At 42.2% G+C, this 27,041-nt stretch overlaps 1 protein-coding gene across 2 annotated transcripts in view; it reads left to right on the forward strand.

The window, feature by feature from the left end:
* The first annotated feature begins 10,371 nt into the window (after positions 1-10,371).
* RHOBTB1 (Rho related BTB domain containing 1) overlaps positions 10,372-27,041 on the forward strand; it is a 61,767-nt gene continuing 45,097 nt past the window's right edge. Inside the window, exons 1-2 of one of the 2 annotated variants that reach the window (XM_072130992.1) lie at positions 10,372-10,442; positions 15,425-15,523. The gene's annotated coding sequence lies outside the window, so the exon portion shown is untranslated. Of the gene's footprint in view, positions 10,556-15,424; positions 15,524-27,041 lie in introns of both variants that reach the window. The other variant, XM_072130993.1, reaches the window with a different exon arrangement.

Here is a 27,041-nt window from a genome sequence, read left to right on the forward strand (position 1 = left end):
AAAAAAAACATCATGTACACATGAAAAAGCAAAAGATAATGGGGCACTTACTTACATACCCATCCGGAGGAGTTGTCCCACGATAATGCACTGTGCTGCGATTCACTAAGATCGTGCGCCCGATATCCTGCATGTGTCGCTTCCCCGCTCAGGTCCGACGGAGTTCACCTTCTTCTTCCTGGTGCATCCAAGTGCTTGGTCTTGCGACACAATTTGAAAGTTAAATCCTGCGCTCAGTCCGAATCCGTCGGAACGTCCGACGACAGGTCCCCGATTGCTGTCGCATGAAAGCCAGCGCAGATGTGCCACAATCCGCTGTTACATCCGTGCAAAACCTGAAAATCGGACGAAAGTGCGTCCGCTGACCCTTGGTAAATAAGCCCCGATGTACGTCTGTTGACGCATTTCAAATAGTTAGTTCTTGATCTTAACGGTGTGTGTTGAGGAATGGAACACCTAGGCATTTTAAACAAAAGCACCACGAGGAAATGGAAGGGGAGGGAAAGGAAAAGTGGGAATAAAAGAGAAATAACTAGATTATACATTATACAATAGACGCACAAAATAACAGATGCATATCAAAACACTGCAAGAGGTCTCCGCCCTCAGACAAACTGCAAATCACAGCAAAAAGCCACCAGTAACATTCATGATTGGTGCAACGACTGCTGGTGACAGTCAAAAGTCACCCAATTGGCGTTGATAGTCATTCCCTTTGATGTCATCATGGAGCGACGATCAGTTGCCAGTGACACATTTTTAAGGATCTATAACAAATTTTCCATATACTGAAATAGTAATATTGCAGTACATAGAAGCAGCAACCAGCCTCCCCAGGGTTAAAGTACTCTAGGGGGGGTTAAAAAAAATAGGAAAAAAAAGCTTTTAAAAAAAGGTTTTAAAAAAGGTTAAAAAACTTCTAAAAGTTCAAATCACCCCCCTTTTCCTAGAATTGATTTTAAAATAAACAAAATCATAAACATGTTAGTTATCGCCGTGTCCCAAAAGCCCTAATCTAGTCAAAAATCAAAACAGTTAGTCTCAGCGTAACGGAAAATAGAACCCAAATGTTTGAAACACCACTCTTTCGCCATTTTGCGACACATAAAAATGTAATAAAAAGTTATCAAAAGGTCGTACAGTCATCAAAATAATAGAAATGAAAAGTCAGCTCATCTTACAAATAAAGCTCTGTACACTGGAGTATGAAAAAAGTTATTAACTTCAGAAGATGGTGAAATATTTTTTTTTTTCATACTAAAGGTTTTCATTTTTTTAAATGTATTAAAGCACGATAAAAGCTGTATAAATTTAACTTTAGTTTTTTAGTTTTCTAAAAAGTTATTGATTTTTGAGGGTGGGGAGTGAAAAATGGAAACACAAAAACAAAAAAGGACCAAGTCACATTTAGGGGTGGTAGACTGACCCTAAACGTATGCTTGTTACCTTAGGGGTGATGGGGGACTCCTGCTGGCATGCTCCAAGTCGTCTTCTATAATTAAAAATCGACTTATAAAATTTATGCAAATGAGACGCAGTCACTCACATCTCAGCATACGGATATCTCCATCGGTCACTAAGGGGCCTTAGGCTAGGCCAACGGGTTTGTCCGTCGGCCTACCCTAAGGTTTGCAGGGTCCCCCCCTGTGCAGGGAAGAGCAGTGCCCCGGCTGTCTTATGACCTGTTAGATCCCGCGGTCAATGTAGTGACAAGGGGATCAACATACCTGTAGAAGGAGGGGGCTCCCTCTCCTCCCGGCATCCCGTGATATGATCGAGGGGTGCCGTGGGTAGTAAGACTATCAGTTTGAAAAACAGAACATTTAGAAGTTTGAAAATAGCTAATTTTTTCAAAAATGTTTAAAAATTCCCATTTTTTTCATAAATAAATTCAAAATATATCAAGTTATCAACCAAAATTTCCCACTAACTTGAAATACAAAATTTCATGGAAAAACAATCTCAAAAACACTTGGGTAATGTTAAAGCGTTCTAAAGTTATAACCAGATAAAGTGACACATGCGGGTTTTGAAAAATAGGCCTTGGTCATCAAGGCGCAAATGAGATTGGTCACTAAGGGGTTAATTCCCTAAGACATCTGAAATATATATATGGGTCGAAACGGTATGCTCCAATGTCCTTCATACTGTGTCATACAGAGGTAGATGCTGTATAACAATACATATTGAGGCAGAATATACCCATAATACCCTGCTTTAAAGCCAAATAGCTACCACAACGGAGAAATATCCATTGACTGTCTTAGCAACAATGTCACATAATGGCCCCCTTAGAAAGCATACGTCTTGCCCCGGGCCGCTGGAGACAGACGAGCTTCCTGGTTATGTAAACAAAGAGAGCGGAATTTTCTAACAATGGATATTTCTTAAGTCTTATTTTTACAGGCACCTGCAGGGTATTCGTGTCTCTTCTATTCAGAGAAGCCATAAGATCTACTTAAAAATGAATTACCTCGAGGCCAGGCCCTTGGATTTTGCCATGTATAAAATTCTAGGTAAACTAGCTAAATTTTACTTGTCATGTGACGCTATGCCCCTCTAAGGATCAACATAAAGCAATTTTACTACGGTAGTTTAGGTTTTGTAGTGTAAAAGTCTACAAAATTCTTCAGGCTTCTAAGAGTAAGAGGTTAAAGGACTTTTCCAGGCTGAAAATATGAATAACTTGTAGAATAGATTCTTAATATCAGATAGCTGGTGGCAGGGTCGGATTAAGACTGCCATGGGCCCTAGGCTGTATGAATATTATGGCCCCTACAAGTCTGGAATCACTTCCTACATATGGTACTAGAATCAGCTTCTTGGGGAATGCAGGATGTGTCCCTTCTGTCTTTGGACCTTAAAAGGTCTTGAAATGGCTCTTGTGTACATAAGAGCATTAACAGATGTACAAATATTTAATGAGTAAAGGTCTTTTGGTTGGTTGTTTGGGTGGCCGTGGGTCCTCTAGAAGGCTTGGGCCCTGGGCTACCACCCAAACCCCCCATATTATAATCCACAACTGGCTGGTGGTCTGACAAACAACACCCTCACAGGTCAGATGTCACTGCAGATCAGATCCTATTTCTTATTATAACAGAAATGTTGCAGTGTCTTCTCTCTGTATCCCCTCTGTTCCATTCCCTGTGTATAAGGTGCTGATCTGTATCATCCTGGCCCTGTATCATCCTGGCCCTAACCCCCCATCTTTAGAATTGGCCACTCTCAATTTTTTTAATCTTGAATCCCCCTGTAATTTTCGATTAAGATATGCTGATCCGTATAACACAGTGGCCATCATAGATAGGTCTTCCAGTTTTCGGGAGCAGAAGAGGTAAGGCCTTTACTTGCTTCTATAAAAGTTTCTGTCTAATTATTCTAATTGTAGCTTTCAACTTTTTAGAATGGCGAATTGTCTGTGGACTAAATTGGCACTGTACAGGCGGTCCCTTACTTAAGGACACCCGACTTACAGACAACCCATAGTTACAGACAGACCCCTCTGACCTCTGGTGACCTCTCTGGATGTTACTATAGTCCCAGGTTGCAATGATCAGCTGTAATGTGTCTGTAATGAAGCTTTATGGATAATCCTTGGTCCCATTACAGCAAAAAATGTTTAAACTCCGATTGTCACTGGGGCCAAAAATGTTTTTGTCTGGATCTACAATTATAAAATATACAGTTTTGACTTACATACAAATTCAACTTAAGAACAAACCTCCGGACCCTATCTTGTAAGTAACCCGGGGACTGCCTGTACTTGTCCCAGTATGGCTGTCCTGTATGCAAATAGAAGCTCTCTAGAGATTCTTTACTAGAGAGTATTTTTCCAAATTTAAACTAGACCATACATATTAGATCAACGCCACCAATTTCAGAACTGGATATCCAAAAAAAAATTTTTTTGTAGTTCTACTCTCTCCCTGATCAACAGGGCAGCAACATAGGCAAATGAACTGCAATAATAAAAGTATGGTCTAATAGAAATTTTGCATGTACAATATATATGTTGATTGTTTTTTTTACCTTGACAGCATGAACTGAGTGCAAGGAAGTGGTGGTCAAGTGGGGGGGGGGGACCCAGGATTTTGACATCAATGTTTCAATAAGGATTATAGACAGGACTTGTCACAATGGTCCAAGTAATGTAAATAAATGAAAAAAACATCCATGTTTTAAAAATTCTGTTCTGTTTTGTTAACATTCAGGTAACAATTATTTATTCATGGAAGATTGGTTAGTTATATTGACCATAAATAATAAGGAGTGATGTGAGATCCGGCAGTAACATAGAGTTATCTGTTCTTGATAGGAGCTGAATATGACTTGTCCTGTTTTGTCCGGGGAAATTAAACCAGTTGAATGACATAATCATGTAATACTTTTATATAAGATGTAATGTTCAAAATAGATAAAAAGTCAACTATTTGTTTAATCCACGGTTACAGGTTTATGTTCTGTGTAATATTATGTGTTGGGGTTACAAAAGAGCAGAACTAAACAATTGACCTCCATAGTAATAGGAAGAAAATATTTTGCTTGGTTCTCATCCAATATTCATAAAATACTACATTTTGGCATTCAGTTCTTGTATGGAGAGATAGAAACCACAAGCCCAGCTATAAATTGTCAAGAGCCTTGAGGAAGTCAGCTCATAGCAATACACTATTAACCCATCCTCTTCAGGAACATTTTCTTATTGGATGTGCTGAACTGACAGAAACCTAAATATAGAATTGCAGCTACCAGATATATATATTAATGTGGCACGTATACATATATATGTATTTGTGTAAATCTCGTGGTACATATAGGGGCACATTTACTAAGGGTCCGAACACCACATTTTCGTTGGGGTTCCCCGACTTTTTACTGTTTTGCCCTGAATTGCCCCGGGTTTTTTGTGGCACGCGATCAGACTGTGGTGCATCGGCACCGACTTGCATGCAACAGAAATCGGGGGACGTGGCCGTCGGTTAACCCAACTGATTCGGACAAACCGTGGAATTTAAAAACCAAATTGTGTGGCAAGATCAGCACTCACATGCACCGGGAAGAAGAAGGTGAACTCCGGTGGACCTGAGCGGGGAAGCGACACATGCAGGAAATTGGACGCACGATCTTAGTGAATCGCAGCAGCTCCGAATCCTCGTCGGACATTCCGGATCGGCAGCATCAACGGGACGGGTAAGTAAATGTGCCCCACAGTGTAATGCTGCGGCTTCTGAATATTTTCCACACATAAAATTGACCTGGAGATGTGCTGGAGTAGTGCAACACTAGTTGGCTCAAATTGGTACCCAACTAAAATCCACTAAGAGGTACCGGTAATACCAAATTAATTTGGAGATGTGCTGTAGTTGTAAATGAACAGCATATAAAATCTATTTCTCTGTTGATGTCACTATAGATTTATCACAGAATTTCATGTAGTGATATGTAACATTTTAACCTCCAAAAACTTGGTGGGGAAACCCCTTTAATGACTGCACATGGTACATGATATGTTGCCCTCTGGTTTGTCAGATGTTTTTATCACATACAGAAATACAAGTGCAATCATATTATGGGTAATAAAAGCTTTTATTGTCAGGTAGGAGGAGTTACTGCAGCGAGTCAGTATTTGCAGTGTTGACCCTTCTTCTTCAGGACCTCTGCAATTCTCCCTGGCAGCTCTCAATCACCTTCTGGACCAAATCCTGACTGATAGCCGTCCATTCCTGCACAATCACTGCTGCATCGTGTCACAATTTGTTGGTTTTTGTTTGTCCACCAGTCTCCTGACGATTGACCACAAGTTCTCAATGGGATTAAGATCTGGGGAGTTTCCACGCCATGGACCCAAAATCTCTACGTTTTGTTCCCTGAGCCATTTAGTTATCACCTTTGCTTTATGGCAAGGTGCTCCATCATGCTGAAAAAGGCATTGTTGATCACCAAACGGTTGACGGTTGACTTGTATCTGATCATATGACAATCTCCCAATACATTTGGCACTGCAGAATCTGAGTCCCTGGCTGTGTAGGGTGTTACCAGCAGTAACCTTTGTTATGGTGGTCCCAGCTTTCTGCAGATCATTCTCTCGGATTTTTGCTCATGGTTCTTGTGATCATTTTAAGATCTTGTGTGGAGCCCCTGATCGAGGGAGATTATTATCAGTGTTATCTTGTATGTCTTTCATTTTCTAATTATTGCTCCCACAGTTGATTCATCACACCCAGCTGTTTGCCTATTGTAGATTTAGTCTTCCCAGCTTGGTGCAGGGCTACAATTTTGTTTCTGGTGTTTTTCACCAGTTCTCTGTTCTTCACCATGGTGGAGTTTGGAAAGTGACTGTTTGAGGTTGTGGACAGTTGTCTTTTATGCTGATGATATATGTTAACCATAAACAATTGTAACTCTTCTCCTTGATTCTATGACAGTGGTAACAATTAATTGTAGGGAAGATACACTGCATGTCACCCAGGCCTTACAAGACCTAAGGAAGCTGAAAAATTTACCATATACACTCTAGTATAAGCCGACCCAAGTATAAGCCGAGGCCCCTAATTTTACCACAAAAACCTATTGACTTGAGTATAAGCCGAGGGTGGGAAATGCATTGGTCACAGCCTCCCCATTATATAGCCTGCCCCATAGTATATAGCCAGCACCTGCCCCCAGTATATAGCCTGCCAGCTCATATCCCCCAGTGTATAGCCAACCCCTGCCCCAGTATATAGCCAGCAGTGGGGGAAGCTGGAAAGGTGAGTTTTGATATATTTTTCTTTACTCGAGTATAAGACGAGTTTGGGTTTCAGCACTTTTTTGTGCTGAAAAACTAGGCTTATACTCGAGTATATACGGTAATTCTTACTACAATTTAGATACCGATCATCTATATGTTACTGGCCAAATAGATAATGTAACTCTACATATAGAGTCTCTAACCAGATGTAATATCTGATGATACAAAACAGACCATTGCAGAGCCATTAAGTGTTTGTAAAATGGGGGATAGAAGGCTGAAGATTGATGTATGTAAAGTAGTAATCACGGCCCATAGGAGTCTAATCTGATATATATTTTGACATAGCTGTGATTAGGTATGTACACCGTGCAAATATAATGGGGCAGATTTACTTACCCGGCCCATTCGCGATCCAGCGGCGCGTTCTCTGCTCTGGATTCGGGTCCGGCCGGGATTCATGAAGGCAGTTCCTCCGCCGTCCACCAGGTGGCGCTGCTGCGCTGAAAATCATCTCAACGCGCCGGAATGCACCACCTCGGACCAGGTGAAGGTAAGCGCTCCCCAAGCGACACTTTTTCGGTTTTTAAATGCGGCGGTTTTTCCGAATACGTCAGGTTTTCGTTCGGCCACGCCCCCCGATTTCCGTTGCGTGCATGCCGGCGCCGATGCGCCACAATCCGATCGCGTGCGACACAATCCCGGGGCAATTCAGGTACAATCGGAAATATTCGGGTAACACATGGGGAATACGCGATTTGGGCCCTTAGTAAATGACCCCCAATGTGTGCTTGCCATACGCAATTTCATGCAATTTGCACTAATGATACTATGCATGTCTAGATCGGTAAACAAATATAATCCTTCATTTATTGTGTAAAAAGGTAGAGTTTTATTATGCGTTTTTATTATCTTGTTACTAAAGGTCAGAAAATGAGCTGGAGTGCAGTCACCTGAGCTCACAAACAAGTTTATTCCATGATTTTCATTCCATGTAGCCATGTTTTCCAAAGAAAAGTTTTGCAGGCAGCACATTATAAAGCAGCAGGAGCTGAGCAAATTGTACATAGTTTCCTATGTGCAGGAAGCAGATAATAGAGCAGGAGGATCTTACATACTTTACTTTGTCCAAATGTCGTTTACAAACTGTAGTATGCTAAGGCAATGTGTAATATCCGACTGTAGAAGATGATGATAGATTCATAGATAGATGAAAGATAGATTTATAGATGCAGAAATATAAAGTAGATTAAATACAGATAGCTAGATAGACAATAGAAGATAGAGAGATCTGAGAGATAGTTACAGTAGAAGAGAGATAGAAGATCATTTGATTGATTGACTGTATGATTGATGGATAGATAATAGATAGGTAGGTACATAGAAGATATATAGATAAATAGACAAAAAGCTAGATAGATAAATGGTTAGATAGACAGATAGATATATATATATACACTCACCGGCGACTTTATTAGGTACACCTGTCCAACTGCTCGTTAACACTTAATTTCTAATCAGCCAATCACATGGCGGCATCTCAGTGCATTTAGGCATGTAGACATGGTCAAGACAATCTCCTGCAGTTCAAACCGAGCATCAGTATGGGGAAGAAAGGTGATTTGAGGCCTTTGAACGTGGCATGGTTGTTGGTGCCAGAAGGGCTGGTCTGAGTATTTCAGAAACTGCTGATCTTCTGGGATTTTCACGCACAACCATCTCTAGGGTTTACAGCAAATGGTCCGGAAAAGAAAAAACATCCAGTGAGCGGCAGTTCTGTGGGCGGAAATGCCTTGTTGATGCCAGAGGTCAGAGGAGAATGGGCAGACTGGTTCGAGCTGATAGAAAGGCAACAGTGACTCAAATCGCCACCCGTTACAACCAAGGTAGGCAGAAGAGCATCTCTGAACGCACAGTACGTCGAACTTTGAGACAGATGGGCTACAGCATCAGAAGACCACACCGGGTGCCACTCCTTTCAGCTAAGAACAGGAAACTGAGGCTACAATTTGCACAAGCTCATCGAAATTGGACAGTAGAAGATTGGAAAAACGTTGCCTGGTCTGATGAGTCTCGATTTCTGCTGCGACATTCGGATGGTAGGGTCAGAATTTGGCGTCAACAACATGAAAGCATGGATCCATCCTGTATCAATGGTTCAGGCTGGTGGTGGTGGTGCCATGGTGTGGGGAATATTTTCTTGGCACTCTTTGGGCCCCTTGGTACCAATTGAGCATCGTTGCAACGCCACAGCCTACCTGAGTATTGTTGCTGACCATGTCCATCCCTTTATGAGCACAATGTACCCTGTAACATCTGATGGCTACTTTCAGCAGGATAATGCGCCATGTCATAAAGCTGGAATCATCTCAGACTGGTTTCTTGAACATGACAATGAGTTCACTGTACTCAAATGGCCTCCACAGTCACCAGATCTCAATCCAATAGAGCATCTTTGGGATGTGGTGGAACGGGAGATTCGCATCATGGATGTGCAGCCGACAAATCTGCGGCAACTGTGTGATGCCATCATGTCAATATGGACCAGAATCTCTGAGGAGCTTCCAGCACCTTGTTGAATCTATGCCACGAAGAATTGAGGCAGTTCTGAAGGCAAAAGGGGGTCCAACCCGTTACTAGCATGGTGTACCTAATAAAGTGGCCGGTGAGTGTATATACAGGCGGTCCCCTACTTAAGAACACCTGACTTACATACAACCCCTAGTTACAAACGGACCTCTGGATTTTGGTAATTTACTGTACTTTATCCTTAGGCTACAATAATCAGCTATAACAGGTATCACAGGTGTCTGTAATGAAGATTTATTGTTAATCCTGATTCTTATGACAACCCAAAATTTTTAAAGTCCAATTGTCACAGAGACCAAAAAAAATTTGACTGGGGTTACAATAATAAAGTATACGGTTCCGACTTACATACAAACTCAATTTAAGAACAAACCTACAGAACCTATCTTGTATGTAACCCGGGGACTGCCTGTATATATTATATATAGGAAATTGATAAGATATAGGAAATTATAAGAGATAAATAACTAGACAGATAGATGATAATCATCTTCACCCAGGCATTTAACCAAGGGCTATTAAAAGAGCAATACATCAAAAAAGTCCACATGCAGGGGGCCCCTATAGGACAGGGGATCCTGGGCAGATGCCCAGTTTTCCGCTCCCCCAACGCAGGCCCTGTGTATTTGTTCATGATGACCGATTTCAAGACATGTTCCTGTCCATGTCTTTAATGTGAATCTACAATGTAGAAAAAAAAATAGAAATACCATGAATTAGTATATCGCAGACTGTATAATATTCACCTGGGTGAATTTGTTAGGAAATCCTGTAATCCATATAATTCATATCATTAGTTTCCCCCATTGTAGGGAAATTGCTGAGTCTTAGCACTTCTACTAATGGTAGTGTTAGCTCTCGCCGGGTGTTAGGCTGCTTGTTTGGTTTGCGGAGACCTAATTATACTTTGTCAATTGTGTCAAGGATCCTGATAAGGTGCACTAGGCCACATGTGTTTACAAACTGTGTTGCAAGAGAATATGACATTGGAGGTGTGTTGTGGGTGTAACGTGGGCCTGGCCTGGACTGAGTAAAAAGCCGGACCAGGTGAGGAATTGTAAACACATGATCCAGGTGACATAGAGGCAGACGGCCGCTGAGATTACTGAGACTTTCACACCAGGTACGGCTCCTACAAGAATGTTCTATATAATCTGCATCTCTATGGGATCGCTTGCTACTGACGGCTTCATCCCTTCACACACAGAGCTATAGTATTCTGCTGCGGGATATATGGTAGGGAACAATGCACTTTCTACATAGCAGCTGTTACTGCTCTGATAACAGGGAACACAATGAATTGACTTTGTATGGTTGTGGTGCGATGCATTTATTTAACCAGACGTCAATGAAAGAAATACTTAAGGATTCTATAGGATAAAATAGGGAGTAAGAAGTTTATAAAATAGTGTTACATACCATTCATTTGGGTTGTATTTATTGTGTTAAAAGGAACGTATCACAAAGTTTTGGAGTACAAAATAGATCTTAGGCCAGGAGCGTGGAACGTGCTTGGTGCGTGGAAACTGGACCGTGTTCTGGTCTTATCCCATAGCCCAGCACAGTGCTTTTGGATGGGAGTCTTTACATCACAGTGAAATATTGGGGCACATTTACTTACCCGTCCTGTCGCAATCCCTGAGGTGAATTGTTCAACGAGGATGAAGTCTGCCGCGATTCAACAAGATCGTGCGCCCGATACCCTGCATGTGTCGCTTCCCCGCTCAGGTCCGCCGGAGTTCACCTTCTTCTTCCCGGTGCATGTGAGTGCATGTGAGTGCACAAATTGAATTTTAAATCCCGCGCATAGTCCGAATCAGTCGGGTTGTCCGACGGCCACGCCCCCCCGATACGTGTTGCATGAAAGTCGGCATGATTGCGCCAAAATCCAATAGCGTGCAACAAAAACCCTGGGAAACCCGACAGAAATGCGGTCCGCGGACCCTTAGTAATTGTGCCCCATTGTTTCAGTTATTACTGTGTCAGTCCTGCTGTTTGGCTCTTTTCATTATATATTACAAGGAAGTGGAGTAGACTCCTGTCCACTAAAATGCTCAATCTGTGGGATCTGACCGGCATACGGGTCCGTTTCCTCAAAACATGTGAAGCTGACGTTACAATAATAAGTATAATTCCGTGTAATGACTCATTTAACTGATGACGGCTGTTACTCATTGTGTTGTTGCCGTATTGTTACTATGTATTTTTCAGGCTTCCTTGCTTATTGTCTTGCTTATTGTTTTCTTCTGTTGTCAAAATGCCTGTGGCTGAATTCACAACTGTATTTTCTCATACTTTTCTTGGTGCAGTTTTTGAAGCCAGGACTTTGCCCAAAAAGAAGAAAAATGATAAAAGGGTTTATTCATTTACAGCCCTAAAGGAATGGATACTCCCCCCATCCGCTAGTCCTACCGGTCTATGACATTTAGCATATGATTCAGTCCTTGCCCCTCTAGCGCCACTAGGTTGGAGCCTCGTGATGAATTCAGCGGGGTGGCTGAGCTCCCCGACACTGCAACTTTCACCAACCCCCCTTCACACCGCTCAATGCATGGAGATGGTGTAAAGGGGATAATAATCTCAATACCTGGTGGTTTGCTATTAATTGCAATTATTTCAGTAAACTGACATACACGCTCTGATAAATCTCCCCTAAATTTTGCACGCAATGCAGGGGAGGGGAGATGACGTGGTTGCATCCAGGCACAGAATTTTTAGGCCACGTTCACACGCTGCATTTGAATTGTGTTTAGAAATGCAGTTCATGCACAGCAAATGTTTAGGCCTAAACACAATCACCAGGTCTTGTTGAGGACTGATGTGATTGGCTGCAGCAGTAATGTGTTTGTATGGACATGCACCAATATATGCACAAACTGTCTTATGCTAGATTTGATGGAGGCCGGGGATGTATCCCACTGTATACTCATACAATGGGATATGTTGTCCTGCTCCTTCCCTTCTCCCCCTAAAAGTGAGAAGTCTCTATCTCCCAGTGAAGTCACTGTCCTTATACTCATCGGAGGTCGGGTTGGATGCAATACTTTGCATCTGTCCCCCATTGCATCTGTCCCCCATTGCATCTGTCCCCCAGCCAATGGGGGCTTGCTGCGTCTTTCCATCCTGTGTTTTCCACAGTATATGATTCAAAAAAGATGACTCCATCTGACAGTATATGCCCAATATAAAACATTACATAATAGTAAAAACATGTGTGAATGTAGCCATATATGTGTGATTTGTGCCTGGCTTTTGTATTGTATGTACAAGCATAATGCAAATTGTGGGGCTTGGCCCAATCGCATATACGTTTCCATTAAAATACATAAGCTCGGTAACCAGCACCCGGTGTCTTGTATTTAAACAATGCAAAACACTGGTTGCTGGTTACCAATCGCATTTATTTCAATGGAAACACATATGTGATCGGGCTGAGCACGTCCCTGGGTATCTGCATTGTAAATGTAATACAAATGCCACATGTGAGCGCACCCTAATACAGGGAGTCCTCGTGTTATGTACAAGATAGGTTCTGCAGGTTTGTTCTTAAGTTGAATTTGTATGTAAGTTGGAACTGTATACTTTATAATTGTAGCTCCAGGCAACATTTTTTTGGTCTCTGTGACAATTGGATTTTAAAAATGTTGGATTGTCATAAGAACCAGGATTAACAATAAATCTTCATTACAGACACCTGTGATAACTGTTACAGCTGTTTATTGTAGCCTAGGGCTAAAGTACAGTAAGTTACCAAAATACAGAGGTCCGTTTGTAACTAGGGGTTGTCTGTAAGTCGGGTGTTCCTAAGTAGGGGACCGCCTGTAGTAGCAATTTAGTTTCATCACTTTTGTGCTTCCTATAGTCCAGTGAATGATTAATCGCAGTCTCTTATCAGGTCTGTGTAATGGTATACTCCTGGTGGAAGCGAGAGCCTGGTAATAATAACATGAGCAGACGTGTGAACATAAAAGACGTATTTGAGCAGTTGGAATGTTCCAGGATATCTGTGTATTTTCTAATAATTACCTCAGTTTATAACAAAGGTATCGCTAGTTAAGAAAGATAAAGAACCAGGTTTATCTGATCTGGTACCAGCTCCATTGTATTGTAAATCTGTTAAGATTCCCTAATGGATCATACACACAACTCACAATTCATCTAGATATTTTGCACAGATTTGCTTTTGAAAAATCCAGTCTACCAACGCCAATTACAGGCGGTCCCCTACTTAAGGACACCCGACTTACAGACAACCCATAGTTACAGACAGACCCCTCTGACCTCTCTGGATACTTTACTATAGTCCCAGATTGTAATGATCAGCTGTAAGGAGTCTGTAATGAAGCTTTATTGATAATCCTTTGTCCCATTACAGAAAAAAATGTTTAAACTTCAATTGTCACTGGGGCCAAATTTTTTTTTTTTTGTCTGAATCTACAATTATAAAATATACAGTTTCGACTTACATACAATTTCAACTTAAGAACAAACCTCCATACCCTATCTTGTACGTAACCCGGGGACTGCCTGTATTTCATTCCTTTATTCCGTGCGTTACCAGTAGTGGTTGAACAAATCAAATCTCTGTGTAATTTCTACTCCTGGTCAAAAACGAATGCATAAAAATTTTGGAAAAGGAACAGATTTTAATATATTACCTTTTAATAATATTTAGGCAATATCATATACATAGTTCAGGTTTTTTTTCTGCATAGAACTCCACGAGTCTCGATTTTAAAATCGGAACCATGTAAAGGAGATCCGCAAGAGATTTCCTTGGTTTGCGACGTCCATGGCCAAATTCCCAATAAAACTTGTGTATAATATATACACATTTACCATAGATTAAGATTCACATTGAACAAGTCCCCCCAATACTTTCATTGGGTTTACACTCCAAAAAAAAAAAAAACATCCAAAATAGAGTTGTTTCTGTATTAACATTACCACTGGAATTGGAACAGGTGCAACATAAACTTCGGATAGCTGCAGACAAACCTGTTCATCCCCTGGAAACCGACCCATATGTTGGTCTGATACTCCTAAAGGACTCCACAGTGCAAAGGACAGGAGTGCTGGCATCATACATGAAAATGATGCAAGGATCCCCTGTCTACTGACCAAGCTGCACTGCTGACCCTGTAAGAATTAGTACAGTTCCAGTGTTTGGCCGGCAGACAGGAAGTCCTTGCATCACATTTCTGTATGATGCAAGGATTCCCGTCCTGTGTAATGTGTGCAGTCTGTGGGATAAGACCAACATTCTAGTCTGTTTTGATGGGTTGCATACAGTGGCGTAACTATGAGAGACCGGGCCCCCTAGCAGGCTACTGCATGGGGCCCCCCTTCCCACTTAAAAAATATAGATATTAGTATACTCACACATGCGAGTTACAATCACATATAAATACACTCATCATGTGCACACACAGCATATACACACACATACAGTGCCATATGCAACATACTCACATACAGTGTATACAGACACCATATACACATCACAGATACTGCATATACACATCACAGTATATGTTATATACATATTATGCTGGACATGTGCAGTACAATATAGATATAATGGTGCACACCCTCCATTCTTTACTGTGTCAGGTCAGATGCCGGAACCCCCTGACACTGCGGGCCCCATAGCGGCTGCTATGGCTGCTACCGCTGTAGTTACGCCCCTGGTTGCATACATTCCTGTGCAGCTGGCCTAACATGAACATGAAAAGAAGATCTCATTTACTAGCAGTTGTTGGCTCAACCAGCCAAACTACCAACAATTCTACAGAAGCTAACTCCCTGAGACCATGCCAAGTGTAAAGGTAGTCAGTGACAACTTTACAATGACCTGGAGACCTGTTTAACAATCTCATAGACTAGTTATCTTCATCACAGATATAGACAATGGCGAAGCAAGAAATAAAATCACTCACTATCCCATGGACTTGGATGCCTTTATATGTCTCTTTGTTTCATAGAATTATCTGGAAATGTGGCCATTCAAGTTGTCACGTTCAGTTCCACAGTAGAAGTTTATAGTTTTGTTTATGAGTTTCTGTTACTGTGTATGTGTTCATATAGCACTGTTTTACATTGTAGCTATCTACACACAAAGGAAGAAAACCGCAGGAAAGAGTTCATTTACCGGCTTTCCCGGAGGAATTTCTGAAGATGGCGCATGTTTCTTTCTCTGTTGTGGTAAGGGAACAGCTGCATAGTATTCATAGTATGTTTTTGCTTAGTACAACTACAAAGCATAAAGTACTGTCCAGGAATCCTCCCATCGAAGAATAACAGTAGTACACCATAAGGACAACCATAGATCTAATCCATAGATCTTAACCATAGATCTTAAAGGGAACCTGTCACCAGGAGACCCATTTTTAGCACTCCCCCAGTCCCCACAGAGCATAGTACATACACTGCCAAAGTGTTTTTGTATAAAAAAATAGGTTTTACAGAAAAAAAGATATGTTATATTGTACCTTTCATTAGCATGTGCTGTGTGACTAGGCAGTTGCCAAATGGGAGGGGCTGGAAAGGAGCAGTTCCCCCCCCCACCCTTGGGAAACGTGAGCTTTTCAAATATATGAATAACTCCCCACACTCGGGATTGGCTGTAGAGGAGCAGGGGGCGTTGCTAAGCCCAGTGATGAGTGTTTTCATATATTTGAAAAGGTCACATGGAGTAGCTGTTTCCCCAAGGGTGGGGGGGAACTGCTCCTTTCCAGCCCCTCCCAATAGGCAACTGCCTAGTCGCACAGCAGATGCTAATGAAGGGTACAATATAACATATCTTTTTTTCTGTAAAACCAATTAATACAAAAACACTTTGGCAGTGTATGTACTATACTCTGTGGGGACTGGGGGAGTGCTAAAAATGGGTCTCCTGGTGACGGGTTCCCTTTAAAGGAAACCTACCATTTGATTTGATGCATTATGAAGCAAACATACCTTGAGAATGCTGTTGCTACACTGATGCAGGATCATATCTTGGTTAATCCCTGAGCTGAGTGGTTTTGCTGAAAAAGCAATTATACCATTCAGGACCTTGGGAAAGCTGGGACAGACAGGCTTTCACATTACTGCTGCTAAGTAAATCATGACTAATCAAGCACTAATCAACCTGAGCTGGATCACTCATACACAGCAGCTGGGGGATGGTGCAGGAATTGATTATTCTGTCTGGCAGGAAGAGAACTGCAGGAGACGATAATGCAATCAGAGAGAAACTCTCCTGCTATGAGAAGCGGCAAAGCAAGCGCCAGAGCAGATATAGAAGCCACAGAGCTCCATTATCATAATGTTATATTAATTTTATCAGCAACACCACTCAGCTCAGGGAGTAACCAAGATATGATCCTGCATCAGTGTAGCTACAGCATTCTCAAGGTATGTTTGCTTCATAATGCATCAAATGGTAGGTTACCTTTAACCATAGATCTCAACCATAGATCTTAAAAATAGATCTGCCAGCAGCAATAACCAGGGAAAGTGTAGGAGCACCCGGGATATAGATTTGTTGTTCTGAAGGTTTAAAAACTGAAGGTTTAACATTGCTTTGAAAACATCACATCTCATCAGTGAAAAAGAAACAGATGTTTCATCAGTTTTTTTTGAGGGTCCATAGACGTCTATTGCCTTCCTTGATCCGCATCCGTGAAAAAAATAGGACATGTCTCATGTGCAAACACCCATAGAAATCAATGGCTTTGTAAGGCATCCGTGGAAATCACTGATCCACGGACATGAAAAACAACGCCAATGTGAAAGAGCCCTTAATTGCAGCGCAAATTGGTGAAGTTAAAACATGTTCATTATGCAAATTACTTTAATGTTTCAAGAGTTGGTTACGTGCATTGTTGTAGACTCATTAGCAATTAGCTATTTGTACACATTTCCCTTTTGTATATAGACTTGTAGCTTTCTTATTTATAGTTACTATGATATAAAATCACATGCTGGCGCAATTATTGCTGAAAACGCTATCGCTTTGTTCTGGCAATTGCAGGAAGCCAACGAATTGATGTTTATAGGGAGTCTGACGGTGCCGATATCATCCGACAAGAGGGAAATTAAGATTTTTGTTTGATCCCTCACCCTACTAGCAGTTGTGACTTGCAAACAAAGGGGTTGTCTCAAGTATTTAAAGGGGTTTTCCCAAGAACGGGATATGGCCTAACTTGCTAATCAGTGGGGGTCTCATTCCCACGTACCTCTGTTGGACCCCTCGTTGCCCCATAAGACTAATGGAGCAGACGGCAGTGCATGACCGTTCGGCTCCGTTAATCTCTATGGAGCTGACGGAAATTGTCGAGCACCACGTTCGACGATCCCTCATTTTCGTGATCTGTGGGATAGGGCCTAACTTTTGTTCATGAGAAAACCCCTTTAAAGGAAACCTACCATTTAGAATGGTAGGGGTAGGCTGTAAGTACCGAGCACCAGCTCAGGGTGAGCTGGTGCCGGTACTTACTTTCGTTAGTGTTATAAACCGCGGTATCGCGGTTTTAACACTTTTTAAACTTTAGAGCAGTAAAGGCTTCGGCGCTGCGTGCGCACGATCGTGCGCGCGCACGATCGTGCGCGCGCCTCCATAGGAAATAGCGGAGATGTTGCGCGCGCACGGTCGCATGCAGCGCCGAAGCCTCTCCTGCTCTAAAGTTTAAAAAGTGTTAAAACCGCGACACCGCGGTTTATAACACTAACGAAAGTAAGTACCGGCACCAGCTCACCCTGAGCTGGTGCTCGGTACTTACAGCTTACCCCTACCATTCTAAATGGTAGGTTTCCTTTAAGTTATCCTCTATTTACATAATTCACCACTTCAGTGGTTGTCCTAGCAGTAGAGCCTTCAACAATCAACTTGTTATCTCCTATCCTGTGGATAGGGGATAACTAAAAGGGGTTGTAATTGTTTGGATAGTGAAAAGTTATATCATTTTTTCAATATACTTTCTGTATCAATTCCTCATAGTTTTCTAGATTTCTGCTTGCTGTCCTGCTATTGAAAACTTCTATGATCTTGTGACCAAGCAAACGAGCCATTAATATCACACGGCTCTAATTACTCTCTCTGATAATAATGAGGTATACGCCTACGTGTCCATTACATGACCAGGGACAGATTTCTATCCACTGAAAATAAACCTAGAAGCTTCCTATTGCAGGACAGCAAGCAGAGATCATGAGCAATTTATTCAGAAAGTATATCAGAAAATTGAAGAACTTTTCATTACCCAAACAATGTCAAGTATATGCTGAAAGTGGACAACCCCTTTTAAATACCATATTTTTCGGACTATAAGGCACACAAAAAATCCTCTGATTTTCTCAGAAATCAAAGGTGCGCCTTATAGTCCAGCGCGCCTTATATTTGAACTGTACTTACAGACAACAGCTGCCTTGAACTGTGCACAGGTCTGCCATCTGCTGGTCATTCATCCTTATAATCAGGTGCGCCTTATAATCCGGTGCGCCTTATATATGAACCTAGACGTTTAGCAGGCATTTATTGATGGTGCGCCTTATAATCCGATGCGCCTTATAGTCCGAAAAATACTGTACTCGGGACAATCCCTTCTAAACCTGCTTTGACCATACCCATGACACTATGGAATGCCTACAATGTACATTTTAACCAGATTTTATAGACCCCAATGAATTGTTTCATAAATAGATGCTCCACCCTGATGGAAATCCCTATACTTAGAAAGACCTACTTATGGCCTATACATAACAAAAAAAAAGTACAACAGGGAGTAAACTCTTTTTATACCATCTTACGTATGCATGACAACAGTGGGACCGCAGGTGTCTAAAAATTACCTCTGCGCAAAAATACTAATTATAATCCAAGTAGGGAAATGGCTGGGGACTATCTGACACGATGTAGCATGACTCAAGTCTTTAAGGACCTTTAATTGACCTAGATATTGTTCCTTACATGATAATGAAACCTCTATACGGAATATGTCCGGTTTTTGACTGATTGGGTGGATTGTTGCCTCACATCTCATTTATAGTTATCGTTGGACACTACAGGTAAAACTGAAGTTCTTAAAGGAAACCTACCATTTGATTTGATGTATTATGAAGCAAACATACCTTGAGAATGCTGTAGCTACACTGATGCAGGATCATATCTTGGTTAATCCCTGAGCTGAGAGGTTTTGCTGAAAAAACAATTATACCATTCAGGACCTTGGGAAAGCTGGAACAGACAGGCTTACACATTATGGCTGCTAAGTAAATCATGACTAGTCGAGCACTAATCAACCTGAGCTGGATCACTCATACACAGCAGCTGGGGGATGGTGCAGCAATTGATTATTCTGTCTGTCAGGAAGGGAATTGCAGGAGATGATGATGTAATCAGAGAGAAACTCTCCTGCTACGAGAAGTGATAGAAGGGACAGAGCTTCATTATCATAATGGTATATCTGTTTTATCAGCAAAACCACTCAGCTCAGGGATTAACCAAGGTATGATCCTGCATCAGTGTAGCTACAGCATTATCAGGGTATGTTTGCTTCCTAATGTATCAAATCAAATAGGTAGGTTTCCTTTAAATTACTATAGGTTGCAGAGGTGGCCCTATTATTCAATAAGCTAAAAATATTCAAAAGCTAAGGATTATTTACAATGTGTAGCACATAGTGGCAGGTGTTTTTACATCATGACATCCTGCACAGTGCACAGCTGGTGTGTGTGTGTTATACAGAGCAGGGGTGTACAGTATTAATCCCAGTAACTTGCCAGGACTTCTGTATTTCACTATATAGGTCCCCATATAACATCCTTAGGATCAGGTCACCAGGACAAGTTCTTGCACTATCATCATATCATGAATTGCTTTGTAAGTTTCCATTCACAATAAAACTGATCTGAAGACAGATAAGGATTCTTGTTGTTATATTTTATTCTATTATATTAGGAACATAGCGATATACAGTACTGTAAGATACGCCTAAATTACTGAACTTAAAGAACATCTATCACCAGGATGAAGGATTGTAAACCATGCACACTGACATACTGGTGTGTGCCCCCTCTGGCAGAACCCGCTCTACTTTTAGCTTCTTATGCATACAAATATGCAAATGAGCCTGAGGCTATTTAGGCTCCATTAATAGAGTTAATAGAGCCTGGAGCCCCTCAGCCTCATGTGCTTAATTTTTAAAGCCCTGTTTTCTTAAAGAAGAGTAAATCCTGCCAGAGGGGGCACACACCAGTATGTCAGTGTGCTTGGTTTACAATCCTTGATCTGGTGATAGATGTCCTTTAATCCCATTTACACACAGTAGACACCATAAATTCAGACTGATCTTACGAATCATCTAGTCTTATATCTGCAGGACAAGTGAACCTTAAAGGGGTTAGTCACTATCACAAAAGTATAACACCCTTATATGGTCACCCATATATTACTTATGCTGGGAAAGTTTATGTAAAGAGGCTGGGACTGATGGGTCATGTGACGCTTCCTGTTGCCTTCCATCAAAACCACTCCCATAAAGACACAGGACATCACAGGAAGTCCTGAGTCCTGCTGCGAGTGCGTCACATTGCCTGCTGGCCATTACCTGCTGGACAAATCCCAGGTAAGGCTGTACAAAAGGAGTCCATGGGTTTGAGAGTGGCTGTATCTAATGAATCCATAGGGGGTGATGGGGGCTGTACATAAAATAACTATGATGGGGCTTTTTGAGATGATAAGCTAGGGAATATTTTAGGAAACAGGGGACCATTTTAGTTTCTGAATTTTTAATGCCGCCATGTGAGTTCACTGCAAAGGGGCCCACTGAGGCTCTGTTGCCCAGGGGCCTACTGAAACCTGGAGCCAACCCTGCCTGCTGGCCCTGATGGCGTTACTATAGTACTATATGGGTGACCCTATTAGGGTTGTGTAGTTATCCTAGAGAAGTGTTTGTGATACTAATCTAAAAAAATAGGGAATACATGTCTGATAACTGTGGCTCCGACCACTAAACCTGATTTGCTAAAAAAGCAATGCTGGCAATCATTGTATTTCTTGTATTTCATTGTATGTCTATATGAGTACTAGTTTTACGCTCTCATGGTAGCAGATGATATAAAGAAAGAAAAATATTAAGTTTAGTTCTTCTTTATCCTTCCTGGAGTTTCCATTCAAAAGCATCGCCTAGCTGCCTAACAGACATCACTCATAGGCAATATCACATGTATATACAAGCAGAGGCGTCGCTTGGTCAAAAGATATTTTGGCCGGAGCCCCGGATCTCCTGGCTGCCCGAGAGATTCCTTCCCTCTCTCATAACGATCTGTGTCCTCAGGACACATATCGTGATGAGAACGAGTGCATGCACTGCTTTCCCCTGAAAGGACCTAGACTCTGGTTGTTTCCCCGGAGGCTGAAGGACCTGTGATGATGTCATGATCACATGACCTGCCAGGGAAAGCAGTGCACATCAGTGCTGCATCAGTGAGGTGATGGGGGAGTCATGATAGGGACTAGGGAAGGGGGAGAACATGGGGGGCTGTGTGAGGACATTACTTACTGGGGGGCTGTGTAAGGACATTACTTACTGGGGGGCTGTGTGGGCACCTTACTTACTGGGGGGCTGTGTGAGGACATTACGTACTGGGGGGCTGTGTGAGGACATTACTTACTGGGGGCTGTGTGAGGACATTACGTACTGGGGGGCTGTGTGATGACATTACGTACTGAGGAGCTGTGTGGGGGATATTACTTACTGGGGGCTGTGTGGGGGATATTACTTACTGGGGGCTGTGTGGGGGATATTACTTACTGGGGGGCTGTGTGGGCACATTACTTACTGGGGGGCTGTGTGGGCACATTACTTACTGGGGGGCTGTGTGGGCACATTACTTACTGGGGGGCTGTGTGGGCACATTACTTACTGGGGGGCTGTGTGGGCACATTACTTACTGGGGGGGGGCTGTGTGTGGGCACATTACTTACTGGGGGGGGGGCTGTGTGTGGGCACATTACTTACTGGGGGGGGGCTGTGTGGGCACATTACTTACTGGGGGGCTGTGTGGGTACATTACTTACTGGGGGGCTGTGTGGGCACATTACTTACTGGGGGGCTGTGTGGGCACATTACTTACTGGGGGGCTGTGTGGGCACATTACTTACTGGGGGTTGTGTGTGGGCAAATTACTTACAAATGTGATGGGTAACGAGCTCCTGGTGTTGTTTATATGCAAGACCAACGTGTGAACACAGACTTATAGTATTTGGGGTGATTGTTGGGGGCAGCAGAATAACGCTCCCAGGGAACCAAGATGTAGGGACAATAAGGAACATAAGATGTGGTGATGCCTAATGGAGAAGATGGAGGACGCGTCACCTGCAGTCACTGGATGTAACACGTAGGGATTTCTCCGGTGTTTCTGTAGCTGTATATACCAGAAGTAACCTTGTTATTGGCACAACCACGTGTGAGGGGGTTATGTACAGGAGGGGGCATTGCTGAAAGTACAATACACATGCATTGGGGCCCGTGCCCCGGATCTTTTACCACCCTAGCAACACACCTGTGTACAAGTAACCCTGGGTTACGTACAAGATAGGTTCTGTAGGTTTGTTCTTAAGTTGAGTTTGTATGCAAGTCGGAACTGTATACTTTACTATTGTAACCCCAGTCAAACATTTTTTGGTCTCTATGACAATTTGATTTTAAAAATGTTGGATTGTGATAAGAACCAGGATTAACAATAAATCTTAATTACAGGCACCATTGATAACTGTTATAGCTGTTTATTGTAGCCTAAGGCTAAAGTACAGTAATAACCAACATCCAGAGGTCTGTTTGTAACTAGGGGTCGTCTGTAAGTCAGGTGTTCTTAAGTAGGGGACCGCCTGTAACTAGAAATTACCTGACAAAACCTGCACCATGTAAATATAATCTGCCTCTAGGTGGCGCTCATCTACTAGTGTGTTTCTCAGTGTCATCCATCAGCTAAATGCTTCATGTATTTAAATGGAACTTATAGAATAAGAGACGACTGGGAAATTGTATTTGGTTTCTATATAATAATTTGCTGATTCACAGCAAGATATTCCAGGGGATAGAAAATATAATAGAATATCATTTCATGACATAATTTCATCATTTTGGGTTTGCTCCAAAAGATTGTCAGGTCAATTTGGGACTCTAAACCAACAACAGGGCCTTATGGACCTGTCTTTACATGAAAAAAAAATAAAATAAATACATTTTTATAGTTACCTAGTTGTGAGTCCGATGAGGCACATGGCTCTCACATCAGAAGATCCCACCATAGCGCCTCATCTTGCGATGCGGGAAGTGAAGCCGAAATAGTATTCCGGCTATACTGCGCATGTTCTGTACCAATGGTGCTTGTGCAATGAAGCTGGAGTGTTATAAGCCAGCTTCACTTGTCGAAAAGTGCAGGCAGGGTCGGCACCAGGTTCCAGTAGGCCCCTGGACGACACAGCCTCAGTAGGCCCTTTTGCAGTGAACTCATGTAGAAATTCAGAAACTAAACTCCTTCTGTATCCTGTTCCCTAAAATATTCCCTAGTTTATCAAGCCAAACAGTCCCCTCATGGTTATTTTATATAAAGCCCCCCTCACCCTCTTTATGGATAACTTAAGCATCCCCTTATGTGGGGCCCCCCAGCAGCCCTGGGTCCTGGCACTTGCCCAGGTACTTGCCCTGTGGGAACGATAAGACGAGTGGAGTTTTTTTTTTTTTTTCCTGAATGCCTAAAACTCTAACAGGGTGATATGCGACACTAAACCACCGGTCCATAAGGGCCTGTGTGTGGTTTAGTGTCCCAAATCGCCCTGTTAGATTTTTTTAAAAGGGTATTGTGGTTTACATAAGGCAATACCTAATAGCCATTTATGACATTTCAAGTTAAAGGGGTTGTACAGGATACCAAACATGACTATTTCCATACAGAAACACCAGCATAATAATAATTCTTTATTTATATAGCGCACACAGATTACACAGCGCTGCACAAAGCATGTCAAATTGGTCTCTGTCCCCATGGGGCTCACAATCTAATCAACCTAACAGTATGTTTTGGAGTGTGGGAGGAAACCAGAGGACCCGGAGGAAACCCATGCAAACATGGAGAGAACATACAAACTCTTTGCAGATGTTGATCTGTTTGGGATTTGAACCCAGGACCCCAGCGCTGCAAGGCAGAAGTGCTACTCACTCAGCCACCGTGCCACCCTAATACCTGTCTATGGGTTGTGTCTGGTATTAAAGCCTGGATCCAGTGAATTTAAATGGGTTTTCCAGAAATTTTGAAAACCCCTAGGGAATCAGGTTCTTACCCTGCTTCCAAGATCCAAAGTCACATATCAATGTGAGTAATGACAGTATCTATTCACTGTAGGTTCTCTATAAATGAATAGAATAACCTTTTAAGAAATTCTAAAGCATAGTCTCTGTACTGAGATTGTAATCACTTGCATCAGATTATTTTCTATTATATAACATGGTACAACAGATTTTGGTGACATATTCTTTCCTTGCACTGGTATTTCTAACAAGTTGTGGTCAGAATTACCAGGAAGCTCCGCTTCTTGGTAATCTGTGATCTTCTGTACAGAAATCAAAATTTCTATATGAGATAGTGTTTTCTATATAAATCTAAAAACTGCCACTCTAAGTCTCATGCTATGTAAGTAATGGCAGCTGTTTAAAGGGAACCTGTCACCAGATTTAACCCCGCTAAACTAGCAGAACCTCCAGGTAGAGTATGAAATGTTCCCTCTATTATGTAAAATCTTCCCCCTTTGTCTATAAAAAAAATATGCAGATGATACGAGTCATATTTTACTTGAGATGAGTCAAGTTTAGAGGCTGCAGGATTAGTGTCATTTTAGATGCCCCTATATTCGGGTTCATAGCACCTAGAAATATGTTGCTGGAGTCATTTTAAAAAGAAGAATCTCATCTTTTAGATTCCATTAGGCTTGTGGTTCTGTGAGCTACAGAATCAGAGATATGGGCAGTTTAATACCTAGTTCGGAATGTGAGCTGCAAATTAATTCCAAATCCCCGGGTTTGTCTAGTACTAGCATACATTAGGCCCAGTTGCAATACTACACATAATGAGGTACAGCTATTATGTCTTGTGCAGAAGTTTTTGTCATACAAGGTATGAAAACAACTGTGCAACTGAAATTGTGACTTTTTCATGATTATTTTGGGTCTTTTTGCGTCACTGAGCTGTATCGGACTACTCCACGCCCCACAGAAGCCTCTGCAATTAATTTGCATGTGGAAAGAAAGTTATTTCAGTAATGGCTACAGACAATGGCTGATTTAAAAAAAGTGTGCACATGCTGCACTGAGGGGAATCTACATCAAGAACTACTGCAGAAAGTAGATTCCCCCTGGAGCAGCCACATTGGGGCAAATTTACTTACCTGGTCCTGTCGCGATCCCCGATTCGGACGGTCCGGCGATGATGAAGTCCGGCGCGATTCACGTAGCTCGTGCGCCCGAGTTCCTGCATCCGTCGCTTCCCCTTCGAGGTCCGCCGGAGTTAACCTTCTTCTTCCCGGTGCTTGTAAGTGCGACACAATTCGAAATGTTAAATCCCGTGCGCAGTCCGAATCCGTCGGGTTGTCTGACAGCCACGCCCCCCGATTTGTGTTGCGTGCAAGCCGGCGCAGATGCGCCAAAATTCGATCGTGTGCACCTGTTAAATGTGACGAAAAACGGAAATCGTCGGGAAACCCGACTGAAATGCGCTCCGCAGGCCCTTAGTAAATGAGCCCCATTGACTTGTTACAGTGTTGCACAAAGCATATGGTGTCCTCATTTAACAATATGAGATGAATTGAAAGATGTATCATAGCTGTCTAGTAACGTCTATATGTATCATTGTCTTTAATAAATCTCACTTTTTAGCCAGATTTTTTCTGATTCACTAAGAAGGAGTCACAGTGCGGTAATTTGTCTATTTTTACACTTGGTTTGTCTGACAACGATCACTTTGATCTTTTTCGCAGAGCTCTATTGTTCTAGACAGAATTAATCTCTTTATTCTGCCAATGATGGAGTTGGGTCTTTGTCTGAAGACGATGGCTAATTAGTGCTGGCGTAGCTATGCTCGGGTGCTCGGTCTGGCATGTAATTGGTCTGAGCCCCAATATTGATGGAATTTTAGAATTTGACATCACAGATTCTGTCACTTTACATTAGTTAGCTTTTGTTTATTGTATCCATTAATGTAATGAAGATACAGGGGCACAATTACTAAGGGTCCGTCGGACGCATTTCCGTCAGGTTTCGCAATTTTTTTCCGATTTGCCCCGGGCTTTTGCCGTGCGCAATCAGATAGTGGTGCATCGGCGCAGGCTTACATGCAGCACAAATCATGGGGCGTGGACGTCGGACAACATGACTGATTCGGACAAACCGCGGAATTTAAAAACCAAATTGTGTTGCAAGATCAAGCACTTACATACACCGGGAAGAAGAAGGTGAACTCCGGCGGACCTGAGCGGGGAAGCGACACATGCAGGAAATTGGACGCACAATATTAGTGAATCGCAGCAGCTCCGAATCCTCGTCGGACATTCCGGATCGGCAGCGTCAACGGGACGGGTAAGTAAATGTGCCCCACAGTGTACTATTTGGTCACAAGTTTGTTACTCGTAAAGTGACTCTCCACCCAATTGGCAAAATATTGATATTGTGTATGAAAAGTCAGT

The sequence above is a fragment of the Engystomops pustulosus genome, chromosome 11, assembly GCF_040894005.1.
Source record: "Engystomops pustulosus chromosome 11, aEngPut4.maternal, whole genome shotgun sequence".
Lineage (NCBI taxonomy): Eukaryota > Metazoa > Chordata > Amphibia > Anura > Leptodactylidae > Engystomops > Engystomops pustulosus.